Source organism: Carassius auratus, chromosome 6 (assembly GCF_003368295.1).
Source record: "Carassius auratus strain Wakin chromosome 6, ASM336829v1, whole genome shotgun sequence".
NCBI lineage: Eukaryota > Metazoa > Chordata > Actinopteri > Cypriniformes > Cyprinidae > Carassius > Carassius auratus.
In genome coordinates this window covers 10,924,102-10,941,145 of record NC_039248.1, presented here as the reverse complement: position 1 = coordinate 10,941,145, position 17,044 = coordinate 10,924,102, and the positions used below count along the sequence as shown (strand labels likewise).

Below are 17,044 nucleotides of genomic sequence, written 5' to 3'. Positions count from 1 at the left end.
AATCGCATCATATAACCCCTTTAAGCTGGCGAACGAGCTCAGCTTAATTATAGTTTGCACATATTTTTTCATCACGAATGTTGGTCTGCCTTCAAAACACCCAGTAAAAGAGTTGCACGATAGCGTGCATCATCACCATTTATCATTGTTGGTTGGTTGTGTTCGAACACTGCCAACACACATTTATGTGGATTTTACATAATAGGTGCCCTTTAATGCTGCATTAATCCATGAGAAACAATTCAGTGGACCATGGGACTGCATCGAACATGTTTTACACTGACAGCAGAAGTTTAATTTCCAATGAAGTTTGGTTTTGAAGGTGACAATTAGAGATGCGGTTATTAATATTGAACTCTCTGCAAATGAGCAATAACAAACAATGGAAGAGCGTCCCTGTGATCCTCCTTATCAACTATGTAGAAACACCTGCTAGCGACCAGCAGTGCAGTGACTTCATGATCTCCAGAAATTAAATCACTGTCAATGCGGAATGCCCCATAATTGTGTTGAAATTTTTCTGCCTTTAGAGGTTTTTAAATGTGCATTGATAGGATCATATCCATTTGCTCTCTGAGGTTTACGCTGGTGCTGGAGCTCTTACTCTTCTCCTCAATGTACAGATTTGTAAACACACTGCTGAGTTGTAATCTACTCACTGGCGTATATTTTCACACAGAGTCTGTGACATTTCACTCCAGTGTACAATTTATAAATTTACTACCATCAAAGACCCACATGCAATAAGGTTCCCCTTTAATGAACGCTAACAGCGGTGTGTCTCCCCTCGGAAAGCAGACTGGCCTGTCACACCGTGACTCCTGGGTAATTAATTTGTCGGTGGAACATGAATGGAGGTGTGGTGTGTATCTGATGTATGTGTACTCTAATTTAAGGCACTTCGTTTAAGCAGCAGTGAAAGCAAACAGTTGTAGTTTGCAGGAAAACAAACCCATTAATGATGTTGCACGAGTAAAGTCGTGATGGAAATGCTATCCAGGGGTAAATATTTGAACAGCCCTCTGGCAGCTTGTCTGGTTGTTCTCCGAGAGATCCTGCTAAAGCCAGTGGGCCCTCAAGGAGATTGTGGGAAACGGCTTAGAAGATGCACTGTGGGCAAATTTATACGCTCAGATTTCCAGCAGGCAAAACTCTGCTCTTCAGTGTCATCTGATCCATCAGAAATCATTTAGACTGACTTCTAAAGTACAGCATTTATTTAAAACAGAAATAGTTTGTAACATTATAAATCTTTTATTGTCATTTTTGACCATTTTAATCAATCAGTGATACATTATAATTGTGTTTCATTGTTTTTTGATTTGTGGAAGTAGTTTTGCCTTTTGATTTGGAAGCAGGTTCATTTTCGTGGCATTTTAAAAACACTTTCACATCAGTCAGAGCTTAACTTTTTTTCTTTTTGCCAAGTTCCATTGCAGCTTATTGAGATTCATTGTTTTGCTCTGCAGGAATTGTCATCTCTAACCCAACGTAATCAATCTTAAGAAGTACATTGCAGAATTCACGATGATAGATGTAGGCCATTTGATGCAGCATAATTTGATGTCAGTGTTCTTTAATGTCATTTTTGCAGCTGTTTTTCGAGGTTAGCTGCTTTGTTCAGTCATGTAAGGGTTTTCCACTCAGCTAGCAGTCAGTGTTACAGTTTTATATGGTTAATAAATTGGTGAATTTAGGATGAATCTCAATAAGCTTGTCAACAACATACCCAGGTCATATTTCAAGTCAAAATCAAATAAAATAATATCTGTTTGATGGACCTTTTATTTGTTTTGCATTTTTATATGATTTTTATGACAAATAAGCACCATTACGCTGTCATGGTAGAGCCACATTTCAGCCTTGGATGATTGCTGATTCATGCACTTGATGATTTATTTTTTAAATAATTTTTGATGTCCATTAAAAATGGGTTTCATTTTCTTTCTTTTGACTTTTTTGGTGAAATATGACCTAGGCATGTTTTTTAGACAGGCTTCGTGAGATTGTCCTTTTAAATATTGGCACCCCATGGACCTTTACCATCTGTTCTAACAGAGTCTAACCTCGTCACCCCATTCCTCTTCTCTCTCTTCTTTGCTCTCCTCTCTTCAACTTCTTCCCCTGAGACGCCTGATTGCAGCACATGATTAACTGGCTCAACATGCAATCTAAACCCAGCACAAACTGCGCCGCAGAGTCCCACAGCTGGTCTTCGGAAGAATCCAAAGCTTACTTTTCCTCCACTCTCCCAGGGAGCAGTGAAGAAAAAAGTAGAAAACCCTTCAATTATAGATGGATGGAGGTCAGAGAAAGCGAGAGAGAGTGGAAGAATGGGGAAAGACCGAGTAAGGTTCAAGTTCCTGGAGTTTTTCTCGCATGTCCTGAAGCTGGAAGCCACGGTGGCTTCTCCGGGTAATAGCTCCAGCTTAAATAGGAACCAAATGTTTGTGTAAGGCTTTCCCCGGTTGCGAGTGCACTGTTTGTTTTCTGAGGCTGCTGGAATGTCTCCACCGGCTTCTAGGTTATTCTGTAGGCGGCTCGAGAATCCTCGCGGCCCATCTATTGCTTCATGACTGATATTTTTGCACCTTATTTTGGAGACGGGTGTTATGACAACAAATATCATCACTGTGGCACGGTACCCTTAAGGTGTTTGTGTGTTGTGGAAGCATCTGCCAGAAGAGAAAATATAATCATCTTCCCGAATGCTCAAAAAGCATTGGCTCAGCAAAACTTTCCACTCTTGCACCAACAAAAGTTGCACAGTTGATCACTAAATAAGCTCTCTTCACACACACCCGGAGCAATGGGCAGCCATTTATGCTGCGGCACCCAGGGAGTTGTTGGGGGTTCAGTGCCTTGCTCAAGGGCACCTAAGTAGTGGTATTGAAGGTGGAGAGAGAACCGTACATGCACTCCCCCCACCTACAATTCCTGCCAGCCCGAGACTCGAACTCACAACCCTTCAATTGTGAGTCTGACTCTCTAACCATTAGGCCACGACTTCCCCCTTAAAGCAAGAAAATGACTGATTTACTACTTGTTTTCTTTGTCACAGGGAAGCCCTTTGTCCCAAAGTGTCTGCTGGCCATCCATAAGATCTTCCAGGAGAACGATCCAGCCTATATCCTCAATGACCTGTACATCACAGACTACTGCATCTGGATCTAGATGGTCAAGTATGTTCAGTCCAGTACAATGTCGCCTAAATCTGCTAACCCTAAAAATAAGTGGTTCTACGCTTAGATTTTCTGCTTATCATACAATTTTCATAAACCCTTCTGAAAGCTAAATCAATGGTTCATTAAAGTAGTAAGCCAAACAAGATGGGTGATTTTACCAGGGGCAAGGGGTCCCTTCCGCTTACATTTCATACCATGTGTGAAAGAGATATGAGATCTGCTCTAGACTTCATAGCCATAATGCAAAATCAATAATCTATAGTATGACAATATGACAAAAATTGTTTTTGTTTTAGTTCAGTCTCTAGTGGTTAAACAGAGTCTCAGTGCATGAACTTGATTCATGATGAATGGTATTGCAATCATGATTTCTGCTCGCCATTTTTTGTAATCACTTTCACGTTTAAAATGCAAACCACAGCCGGTGCATAACTCAGTAATGAGATATACTCTGCTTCCCAGCTGGTGTTCAGCTAAACTCGTATGCTTGTCTATAAAGAGTCCAGTTGAAAAATGTGTATCTGAAGTTGTAGGCCCGGTGCCCAGACGCGATAAATGTCCTGCGGGGATTATGCCGAAATTTTTCAGTCCAGTGTTTTGCCAGAGTGTAGATTTTCTGGCAAGAACGCGGCCTTGACAGCTAATTAATAATGGATCTGTAATATGGCAGAGTTTAAATGTGCCTGTTTTCTCAATGAGACAAAGAGAGAAAATGAAGCAGAGAGACAGAGGTAGGTACAGAGGCTCTTTGTCCGTGGTCCTCAGAGAACTGAACAGTTGAACTATGAATGAGCTGGAGAGCTTAATCACATTTGCTGAGCCTCTGAGTTAAAAAGGCAAATTAGGCAAAGCACTATCCTGTCTTTATTCCCTCCTCTTCTTTAAATAATCATAAAATATAAAAAAAGTGTCCTTTGGGTGACTGTGTACCTTGTTCTCCATCGATCACTAAATGCATCATCTGAGGCATCAGTCGCATTGACCTGTGAATGAATGCTTGTGTTCCTCTGTTCCTCTGCTTTATTGAACAGAACAAAAGAAAAGCAGACCGGAGAGCTGTTGAAAGGCAGAGCTTGCAGGATCTGTGACAGCAGTCTAGTGCCGCTGATGTATCTTAGTCATACTTGCCTTGAGGCGTTTGACATCTCTCAACATCACGCCGAAAATTGATTTCCAGTTTGCATCCTTTTAGAGTATCTTTAGTTGTCTTCAAACACTGCTGCAAACTTTTCCTTTGAGTTCAGACAGAGCCCCCCTTGTCATGGGAAGTGACTGCAGGAGACTTGCTCCTCCTTTTAAGTGTTGGAGCGTTTGATCAAATCCCCACTGCTCTGGTTTGTGTAGACAACTCCCTGTTATCATAGGAGGTTTGTTGTGACAGCGTTTTCAACATCTGACATATCCTCTGTCAGATTATTTAAACAATTCTCTCTTCCCAAAAAATCCTCCCAGAAGGACGCCCCAGTCCAGTTATCTGAGCAAGTTATCTTTGGCTGCGTTCACACAGCAGCAGAATGTGATTGTCAGTCTTTTTTTAGATTGCTAAACTGTCGTTAAGTTCACAGCAGGGCTGGGAAAAATCTATCTACAAATCTATCTATTGCATTTTGTTATATCATTCCCTCAATCCATCCGTATCTGGCCATATTTGTATATTTTTCTATTATTCCATCAATCCATATCTATATTGTTTTTATTTTTCTGTCATTCCATCCATTCATCTGTATATTTTTTATCGTTCCATCATCTATTTGCCCATCTATTATTCTTCCATCCATACAGTATATTTTTATCTATCAATCGCATACATATCATTCCCTCAATCCATCTGTATATTGTTTTTATTTTTTCTATCATTCCATGCATCCATCCACCAATCTGTGTATTGTTTTATCGTTCCATCCATCTATTAAGTCATCTATCCAACCATACAGTATATTTTTCTGTCGTTCCATCTGTTTTTCCATCAATCATCCATATATTGTTCTACAGTTCCATTCATACATCTATATATTGATTTATCTTTCCTTCCATTTAACCATCCATCTGTCCATCCATTCATCTATCTGTATAGTGTTCTATTGTTCCATCCATCCATCCGTAGATTGTTCTATCATTCTGTCCATCTAATTAGCCACTTATCCATCCGTACAGTATATTTTTCTTATCTTTCATCTGTTTATCCATCCGTCTGTCCATCTGTATATTGTTTTATCATACATCAATCCATCTGTTTATTGTTCTATCATTTACCCCATCCATTCCTCCTTATATTGTTCCATGCATTCCTCTGTGCATTGTTCTATCATTGTTCCAACCTGTTCCTGCGGGTTTTGGGTGTGAAATGTGGCGCAACTGTTTAGTGAATGAACCTCTGACTGTGTGAAAGTAGCCTTTGTGAGATCTCTAGACTATAGATGTTATCCAGGCTCGTCTGTGGCAGCGGTTCCTCCTCAAATCTCTTATCGGCACTCAGACACGATCAGCTGCTCGTGATGAATGCTGGGATTAATAAAAGCTGCCCCTGTGGGCATGATTTATACCGTCTCTCTGAAATCCGACCGGCGTTCTCACTCTTGAAGTCTTCCAGACTGCAGGAATGTCGTGCTCAAATTTATGATGTCTTAAAGACTTCAAGTGTGATTTAAATCTCTGTACCGGCCCCCCGATCAACAGTTAAACAAAGTGGATTGAGTCGGACACTCCTCTTTCTGGCTGTTTGACTGACATGGATCCATGAATTCATGGTCTGTCATGCTGATGGCAACATGCCTGACAAGTAGCCACCATCACTTTTATAAATGGTCGGAATAGTGTCAGGGAAGTTGTTCCATAGCCATCTGCTATTGCAGAGGATCCCAAGCCTTTTTTTTATATTCTGAAATGATTTGCTCATTCTCATGGTGTTCCAAAATGGAATTTTTAAACATGCATTTTTCCATTCAGTGTCAGTTATATAGTCATCACAGACTGCCAAGCTACAAAATTGAGAAAAACACACCATAAATATAGTCAAATATACTCTACACAAAGCTGTGATATATTTTCAGAAGACTTCTAGGAAGTCAAATGGACTTTCTTGTTGGAGTTTGACAGTCCTTGTAGATATAAAATGATTTTGAATTTGTTTGAAGTTTTTGTGAACTTCCATGAGGATGACTAAATAAAGAGACACTAAGCTTCTATCTTTTTGTTATTAATTAAAATGCATTTTTATTTTATTTAGTTTAGCAATTTGGTTGGTTTACAAACTTCTAGTGAACTTCTGATTGTTAACAGGAATGTTTAACATTCAGAAATGAAAACAGACTGATGAAATTGTTTCCTTTTGTTCGTATCCGGAGGTTTAAATTTCTTGAAAACAACAGACTTGGAGGACACACAAAAAAGCGCATTTGTGTTAACAAATATCTGGTATGGAATGATCTCATAGCTCTAGAGAGACTAAAATCATACGAAATTTAGCCTACAGGCATTAGCTAAGTTGCAAAACTTCCATACAATATATACTTTCGTCAACTGTTAACCAAGTCAACAACTCCAAAATCTGCAGGCAATTACGGTCAGTGCAGATGAACTTCAGTTACACATTTCAGCGAGGCTTCAGTGTGTGGCATTGATGCCGAGCTCTGAGATTCAGTGTGTGGCATTGATGCCGAGCTCTGAGATTCAGTGCCAGACTACCGGAGACCACTGGCATTTCCTTATCGTTTCTTCCCCTCCCATCCAGCATTCAGAATCACTCCAGTGAGTCCACTCTTCACCCAATTCAGAAATCAGAAAAGATAAGGTGTAACTTACTGTGTTTCACTAAGTGCAATGGCACTGTTATCTGACAGAGCCTTGCTTTCCATTTTCCCTTTGTGTTCAAACTCCTTAATTGGGTCAGTCGGATTCCGAACGGCAACCATGACAACCTGTTAAAGGTGAGCTTAAGGGTTTATCTTTTGACAGGATGAGAAAGTTGCTTTCTCTGACATTGAGAAATGACACATTGTCAGAGTATTGACGCTCAGCCAAGTGTTTCTCTCCAGGGATTCGAGCCCCTGGATTGAGGGTAAGGAGGCCTCCAGGGGCCACATGGGTCAGGGGTTTCGTAAAGCTTTGTGGTCAGTTGCCCCAGAGTGGACGTTACTGTTGTCAATTAGTGTTAAATCACGAAAGAGTAAAGAGGTGTGGGAAACTGTTTTCACTTCTTGCTTCAGTAGCTAAGTGAAATGTGAACCCCCCTCTAGCATTGAAGAAAATCAGGCTTAAAATATCTGGGTTTGGTGTGTGTGCATGTTAATAGCGCTGTTTAGATTATTTAGGATTGCTGTCACTTCAGTTTGGATGATTTTGAATTTGATCGTGACCTTTTTTGGTTTTGTTCTCTAATATTACCCTAGCTCGCCACCCGATTCAAGAGGTTTACTTCTGATCATAGTGATCAGCTTTTGTGTTGTTTGGGAAAAGACTGCATGGTGATTATGAAAAGGAATTATTTATGATGTTGGACTGGACTGACAATTTTAAAACTTAGCATCACACACACAAGTATTTTGCTTACCCATGCCAATGTAGAAATACCTGTGGGTGTATTTTCCACCCAAATTCTGAATTTGATTACAATTGAATATCAATAGAGTTAATAATGATAAAAATTATAGTCTAAAAAGAATTAATGTTTAAGTATTCCTTAACCATATGCAAAAAACAAAAATTTATTTTTCATTTTCTTTTAATAGTTTTATTTTGATGACAATACGGTAATTATTATTCTTCAACACAAATCACTATTTTCATTATGAAATAACGCATATAATAATTAATATTATTTTATTTCATTATTTAATCTTAAAAAAATCATTTCAAACTTTTCTGTTGCATAGTAAGCATACATGGATGCCATGTAAAATTGTGAAATATTAAAGCACATCAAAATATTTATTTATAATTACAAAATGAGTAGCGTTTTGGTGGTCATGTGAACACAACCTTATTTGTTAAACCGATATCAACAAAACAAAAATGTGAATTTCTTTAGTTGCACATTTTTTTTGTGTGAGCAGAAGTACAGATTTGATTTGTTATTATTTATTGATTTTGCTGAAACATTTAAACAAGAGTCTTACTTTGTTTGTTATATGAGTTCTATGACAGGAAAGTCTTGAACAATTATACTATCCATTCTCTGTAGGACATAGTGTCTTCATTTTTTGAATGCGTGAAATACAGAGAGAGAGGGAGGGAGGGAGGGAGGATTGAAGTGTCCCGCTGGTGTGAGGAAAGTGATCCTGGTCTTAGAGCTCACACAGATAAGTGGATCATATTCCCTCTCAGTGTGTGGTTTAGCGGCATTTGAACACTTCAGCTCGTACAGTCAGTGTGTGAGCAATGACTGTGCTGTCTCTTCTTCCAGTGTCCCAGAATCCTCTATTCTTGTAATATGAAAAGGGTTGACTGAAGCAATGGTACAATTTCCTAAAATGTATACCTAGAGTACACCGCAAGTCATTTTGAATGAAAAATCAATGAATGCAAATGTAGTAAGGGCTTGACTGAAATGTGTTAAATGAATAATTTACTCAGTTTGCATGACACTGTGAATCTGTGACAATGCCATTTTAAATGTTGTTGAAGACTAATTTTCTCATTGAAAAGTCTGAGGTATATTTCATCCTTGCGTGTCCTTGATTTGTGTATCTTAAGGGCTTAATGTAGACACAGCCCAAGAGCTCTGTTTGAAGTAGACGAGTAATTCACCGCAGGTTCACCCCGTCTCTCTAGACATAAAGTCTCTGCTATTTTCTCAAGCTGCCTCTAGTGTGTCTTTGTTTCCGAAAGCTTGCTTTTATTTCCCCCTTCTCCCAACCTTGAAAGCCGCCCCTTCTTGGTTAATTAAGGCGAACCACAACAGTGCCATCGTAATGACTGAATTGTGTACAACATTATCCTTCGCCCCAAAAGGGGCCTTTGTTTCCACCGCAAGTGCGCATTCTCTCACTGCAGAAGTGAAGAAGGAGATGGAGAGAGGGAGACAGAGAAAACAAGCAAGCCTCTACAATGCTAACTCAATAATGACTTCCCACGGGGAGAAAACGAATATGGCAAATGTTTGAAGCGCCGCCGCCACTGCTACGGGACTTCCACCAATCGCATTACTCCAGGAAGTGTCTAATAGTTTTATGGACCTTTTTTCTTCTGAAAGCACATGTTTTTTTTTTTTTTTTCTTTTGAAGCTACTGTAGTCATATGATTTTCTTTGATGGTAGATTCTTTAAAGCTGAAAATAGAACAAATTGTAAATGGATTTGTTAGTAAATATAATCACATTGACCCCTTATGCTGTTTGAAGACTTGCTTTTTGTTACTTTTCTACTTTTGTTTCATTTTCTTAACATGGAATGTTGGGACAAATTTATGCGCGAGTGTGCTGTGAATATTGAGAAAATCATCAGTCATTATTCCATACTTTAGTGAGACATGATCCAGATGCTGATTTGTGGAAACTGTGGGATAGGATTGTATGAGATTCTTTGAATGAAAAAGTTATTCTTTACTGCTACTTTTGATTAATTTAACGCTTTATTGCTGAAAAATAGTATTAATTTCTAAAAATAAAAATAGTGTATGTCTAGGAAACAACAGATATTTGCTGATCATTCGCTGATGATTTACTGAAATGATTCATAAGCACTTTTTGTTTAGCTAAGCTTTATAAAAAAAAATTGTTAAAAGCAGGCCACTCCCCTGTTAAAAAAACATACTTCCTATTTAAATTACTCAAGACATATTTATCAGTAACATCTGTGGTATTTTAAGGACGTGTGGTATTCTCAAAATATAATTTATAGCACCTTCAAGGCCTGTATGAGTCATTTTTCTTGTAGAGTCTCTGAAATGCGCCCAACCGGTTTTGCTTCTTCATCCAACCATGACTTTTCCTCGACATATCACAGAAAGCCTCTTTATCTCAGATAAGCACTTTCTGAAGGCGCCGAGCATACTTGTGACTAAAGAGTTGTGTACACAGTATCCTCCTGAGACCGCAGCGCTGCTCTCCTGCTAGGAATCCCTGTCTGCCGGCGGCGCGGGACATCATTAGGCCTGCGCCCTGATAACGAGGCATCTTGGTTCTCAGCGGTGGGTTAATTGAAGCACAGAGTACGGCGACGCACCTCTACAGAGACGGGGCAGCTCAGACATGCATGCTTTATCCTTTTTGTGAATGACCACGACCTCGAAACCGTCAGGGAGCGTGACCCCCCCGTTCGCTCGCTAATCACCATGGTGATGAAGGATTTGAGCAGCTCGCAACTCTGTATAGTGGCCACTTGAGTTTTGGCAGCACCCGGTCGCAATTGCTACATGAATAATGTATGCCTCTAGGCCCCTTGTAGCACTGGGATCTTTGCATTGAGTGTATTGTTGCAATATATTTTTTTCCCTGGTGAATGCTTTGTCAGGTTGATTTGCATATTGCTTATCCCCAGGGTAACTTTGTGGCAGCATGCGATATTAGTGAAACGCAGATTGATGTATTTATTTTATTGTCCAGACGTTTAATATTGCGTGTATTACATATATTGTGCGTGATTCACATAAGATCAGTCTGTCTTAGTGAAAAAGAAAAATATAATAAAAAAAAAATCATAATAAAATATTTATTTATTTATTTATTCATTCATTTATTCATTTATGTAGGCTATTTAAAATGAAAAAATTAGTCATTAATCACTTACTCCCATGTCGTTCCAAACCCGTAAAAGCTTTGTTCGTCTTCGGAAATACAATTTAAGATATTTAGGATGAAAACCAGTAGGCTTGAGACTGTTCCATAGACTGCCAAATAAATAACAGTGTCAAGGTCCAGGAAAGTATATCTTAAATTGTGTTCCGAAGACAAACAAAGCTTTTACGGGTTTGGAATGACATGGGGGTAAGTGATTAATGACAAAAAAAGGGATATAAATGTGTGTGTGTGTACACATATATGTATATGTTTACCTAATTTAAAATAATGACTAAAGTAGGGATGTGCACATCGATGCTGCAGTATCGATATTTCGATACTCAGAAGCTTCTATTGTAGAATCGATAATTAATTATATTTATAATTTTTTTATAACTAAATTTTTTAAGCAGTGTGTGTAGGCCAATCGGGATGGTGTGTGTATGATATAAAAAGAAAAGGTCTCGCGGTGGTATGATGTTAACACCGATTGGTATGCGGCTGCGCGCAGTGCAATGTGCCATTCACCATCACAACACGGCATGCACGGTCGCGACTTGCGCGAAAGATGACAGCAGTACTGCCACTCCCTATACGCAGTCTGCGTAGGGCACCAAATCCCGGAGGGGTTTGGACTGCACCATTCTCCCATCTGCGCTCGCGACCGCTCGCACCTCATGTTTGCGCCTGAATGTTCATAATTGATGGATGGACATCTATGCCTGGGTATAGGACATTACCAATCCGGCGCAGAGAAAAGAAAACTATGAAAAAATGAAGTTGGCTTGACGTTGGACTTTCAAGAGTCTCAAATTTAGGGACCATCTCTAAAGTTACATGCGATATTGGTATACACTTTTCTAACGTCAGTAGCATTTGAGGAGAATTACTTACAGTCATAAAAACAACTGTAATTGTTCATGTAGGTGTCAGCTATAATGCACAATTGCATTGAATGTTTGATATTTATTAAAATAAACTGTAAATCATATGTAAATTGTGCTACTTTTTCACATGGGCTCAAACACAATTTATTTAAAAAAAAATTCAGGTTCCCTTACGAAAATTACCCATGGTTTTAACAATAAAACCACAAATCATTGTTCTTGTAGCCATGGTAACTGCAAATTTATATATATATATATATATATATATATATATATATATATATATATATATATATATATATATATATATATATTCATATATATACTAAATTAAGATTATTTTGAAAAATCACAAACACTTTATACAAATTATAAGCAGTATCGGTATTGGTATCGGTATCGTTAAAATTGTAACAAAAAGTATTGGTATCGTATCGCATGGAAAAAATGTGGTATCGCCCATCCCTAGACTAAAGGTTTAATTTTAAATCTCCTAATTAATAATATTGTTAATATAAATGACCTACTTTTCAGATCATTTCTATGCTTGTTAAAACTTTGTATGTATACTTTTCAGTTGATTTATTGACTAGTAAGTACAAATGTGTTTAGTCTCTGGTTAATGTTTATATCACTCTAAATATGTGCTTGTGAAGTGTCTGTTGTAAAGTGAGTTCTCCACTAGCTGATAAGCATGTGCTCAAGTCCTAGAGTTCTTCCTACAGTAGCCATGGAGACATCTGTATTGTGAACTGAATATTAAAATACTCTCTGCCACATTTCACTCAACTGCCAAACCCAGTTTTTTGGATCACAAAAACATGTTGGCTGTACATGAATTATTTAAGGATTTGTTCAGCCAGTAGTAAAGACTCTGTCATCATTTATTCACCTTCATGTTGTTTTAAACCTGTATGCTTTTCTTTCTTCAATAGAATGCAAAGGTACACTACCAGTCAAAACTGTGGAGTCAGTACTGTTTTTATTATTATTATTATTATTATTATTATTATTATTAATAGTGCTGTCAAATGATTAATCGCAATTAATCGCATCCAAAATTAACCCAATCGAGATGGTTTAGGGGTGAGCTGGACCGTAGACAGAAGGCAAAAGGGCCAACAAGTGCTAAGCATCTCTCGGGGAACTCCTTCAAGACTGTTGGAAGACCATTTCAGGTGACTACCTCTTGAAGCTCATCAAGAGAATGGCAAGAGTGTGCAAAGCAGTAATCAAAGTAAAAGGTGACTACTTTGAAGAACCTACGATATGACTTATTTTCAGTTGTTTCACACTTTTTTGTTATGTATGTAATTCATAGTTTTGATGCCTTCAGCGTGAATTTACAATTTTCATAGTCATGAAAATAAGGAAAACTCTTTGAATGAGAAGGTGTGTCCAAACTTTTGGTCTGTACTGTATATATTCATATTCTTATATTTTATATTATATATAAATATATTTAATATATAAACATACTGTAACATATTTTTCTTAGATATATACATGAATGAGTTTGTATCTATATATACATAATAAATATATTCTGTTATTAAATTTTTTTATGTAATTAATCGGCATTAATCGTTTGACAGCACTAAATATTAAACATATACTTTTATTTAGCAAGGATGGATTAAATTGATCACAAGTGACTATTTTATTTCAAATACAGACTTTATTTTTGTTCATAATTTTTTTCTTTTTAATCATTACATTTTAAATGAAAATATTAATCAGCACCAATGTTTTCAACATTGATATTTATTATAATAAATGTTTCTTGAGCACCAAATCTGCATATTAGAGTAATGGCTGCTGAATATTTAGCTTTACCAGCTTTACCATCACTGGAATAAATTAGATATAGTAAAAAAATAGATTAAATAGATTGAAATAAAAAATATATTGCTGTTTTTACATTATTTTACATCAAATAAATCTTACTGAAAGCAAACTTTTGAATGTCAATATAGATCTTTAACTGAATGTTCATGCTGCTCCTTTAAAATGCAAAGTAAGTGGTGAGCTATTGAGCTCCAAAAAAAAAGCATCATAATTATGTCCTGTCAAACTTTCAAAGTTTCAGAGTTATTTGTATAGAATTAGGTACAAATAAGAGTTGAGAATTAAGGTGAAGGGCAAGATTTTGGGTGTTGTTGGCACAGTGGATAAGACACGCCTTTGGTGTGAGAGACCCGGGTTTGAATCCACTGTGAGACACTAATGTGTCCCTGAGCAAGACACTTAACCCCTAGTTGCTCCAAAAAGGCGTGCGACCTCTGACATATATAGCAATTGTAAGTTGCTTTGGATAAAAGCGTAAGCTCCAAAAATTTTCAGCAGAAAATGACTTTAGTACCTAAGTACATTAATTATGTAATAGTAATATGTACCCTTAAGTACTACTTTGAAACTTTTATGGGTAAATAAGGCACACAGTTGTCTTTTTGAGGGTATTGCCCCAGGGACAAGGTGTACAAAAAAAAAAGAATCATACAAGTATGAGTATGTGTTATGAACCTTTCGATCTTTAATGTATATGGACAATGAGCCACTTAAATGCAAAAGTCCAGTCATAAATACCTTTAATAACCTCAATTGAATGTTGTTGTTGTTTTCATCAGATCCAAACATGTGCTTGCACTTGCTGAATCCCTACATGATGCCAGACTGCAGAAGAACCATCTAGACCTGGAGCTGGAGATACTCGAACAAGCTGCTGAACTTTTGGTGAAGGAGGAAGCAGAAGAAGAGGAGGAAGACTCAAGCAGTGGTACTGACTCTGAGGATGAAGAAGAGAGTGAGGAAAAGCAGCCTAAAGAAACACAACCTGAAGAAAAGACAGATATAACCAGACAGGACGGTGAGCTTAAGGTAGATGGTGTGACTCTCCAGCTCCAGCGTGGCGGTGGAGAGCTGCAACAGCCCAGACGGTTGATTGAGGAGCTGGGAGAGAGGCTGGAGGCTGGAGGCTGGAGGCTGGAGGCGGGGCTGACGAGTCAAGAGGATGTGCCTCGGGAAAGACGCTCTATTAGCAGCAGTAACACAGAGGGAGAGGGAGAGAGATAGAGCGAGGGAGACTGTTACCATCAGTGTGCAGCTGAGACGAAAAGACACGCCATGAAAGCAGCAACCAGAAGAGAGCTACTTGATCCGTGCCTTCAGAGGATTCCACTGCATATCATAAGCATTGATGAACTGGACAGTGACAATGATGGAGACCTACTTCTTACGGTGGGAAAAGAAAGACCTCAGTGGGCACATTATTGCTTGGACATTACGATTCCTTCACTCTAAGACTAACGGATGTATCCTTAATTTCAGTCAAGGAACTTCTGCTTTTTCATGGATTTATGTTGTGAAAAATTACTGATTTCATTTGTGGCATTGTCGTAATTGCTTGATTCACAGTATTAAATAAATACGACTTTTTCCATTGTACATTTATGTCATTCTGGGTAGTTTTATATTATTTTTTTTTTGTAGTATTTTTTTGCAAATCAAATTTTTCACAAAAGTTTAGTGTTATTGATATTAGCACTTAATATCAGTAATAAGATACCGTTTTTATTATATACATAATAATTTGAAGGGTATGTACTTTAAACAAAAATAAATTATATATATACTTTATATATTATATATATATATATTTTATTTTAGGTGCAACAAATAGTGCATTCCTTTTTGTTCTAGTTAAAAGCTTCCTCTGCAAAACAACACGTCAGCAAGTCTTGTTTAAATATGAAGTGTTGTCTTCAAAATAATACCCATTCAAGGCAAATGTCTCCATTCCTGTGGCATTTCACAGAGATTTTCGGGTTTCTTTATCTGTATGAACTGATCTTTTGCAGTGAGATTCTGCAGTGTGATGCTGCTGTTATTTACATGCATCCTGTTTGCGGTGAAGCGCGATCCATCGCGTATCAGTCCTCTACTCTGATGAGTGTCAGATTAGCATGGTTGGGTTGCACGTTGTCATTTCCTTGGAAGTCAAAGAGTAGGAGGTGGTCGTTTGACGATAGCAGAAGAAAATGGGGGTGGGGGTTTATCAACAGGAAATGTTAGTAACAGCCCTCTTTTCCGAAAAATGTTCTGTTACCATCCTGCTAGCATGATAACTAAAGACATGTATTGTTAGGTGCACGTTTAGTTTTTTTCTTTTTTCTTTTGTTCTGCTAAATAGTTTTGTGCTTCTAAACTTTTACTATTTTAACTGTAATGTTTTAAATGTATATACTCTTTATGTATAAAAAAATAAAAAAATATTATATATATTTTGACTTAAGATTATTGTTATCCAAGTCCAAATTTGCATGGCAGAACAGCCGCAATTGCACCAGTTTTGATTGCAGTGGATTTGATTGATTGGCGCTGAATAGAGGAGTATAGGTGAAAACAGTTCAATATTGCGGAGAGTCGAGATATCAAACAGGGAAGCACTTGTCAAACAGATAGAGATGGGGAACTGTGTAATGTGCAAGTGGATATTGAGGAGATAAGGTGTTAAGATTCCCCCTCCATCCTTTCAGAAAACACATGGCATTCAACTGAGTGCAGTCAGCAAACACGCCTCAATTCAACAGACATTTGTCTAGTAAAGAGCTTTAAAATAAAGCAACAACCAATACAATCTATGTTTAGGAGTGAAATGTCATACTTTGAAAAAAAAAAACGCTTTCATACAACTTAACTTGTAACTAATTCTCAGCACATAAAATAGTTACATTTGAGATTGGGTTGCAACAACTTCGAAGGAGGTAATGATTTCACATTAAATATGCAAAGTCATTAAGAAAATCTAAATTTCTAATTTTTTTAATTGAGCAAATTGTTAATTTCAAGTAATGTAAATTTTTGAAAATAATGCAATATTTGACACTGGGAAACAGACAGTTTGAAATTGAACTTTTTTTTCCTTCTCTTGTCAAAGTGGGGCCACTGGCATTACAGGAAAGATGCAAATCCACAAAATCAAATTAATATCTGGCTTTATTCTGATATGTAACTCTCATTAATTCAGTGGATACAATTAAGCCCCCTTCTTCGTTTTTGTTCCTGTCTATGGATTTTCTGCTCAGAAATACGCCTAAGTAAAGAAGTAGAATAGCCGGTGAATGCCATTTCACGTTAACTTTGTCATTGCCAGTCTGGTAGCTGTTAAAGTGAGGAGCAGCTTGGATGAAATGCTGTTTTAGGCCATGTGTTCCTGTTGGCTGTCTCCCATGTTAACTCTCTGCCTGAGTCTGTCTGAT

General features: G+C 37.6%; 1 pseudogene; it reads left to right on the top strand.

The window, feature by feature from the left end:
- LOC113096300 (protein SHQ1 homolog) overlaps positions 1-15,230 on the top strand; it is a 30,287-nt pseudogene extending 15,057 nt beyond the window's left edge.
- The last annotated feature ends 1,814 nt before the right edge of the window (positions 15,231-17,044 follow it).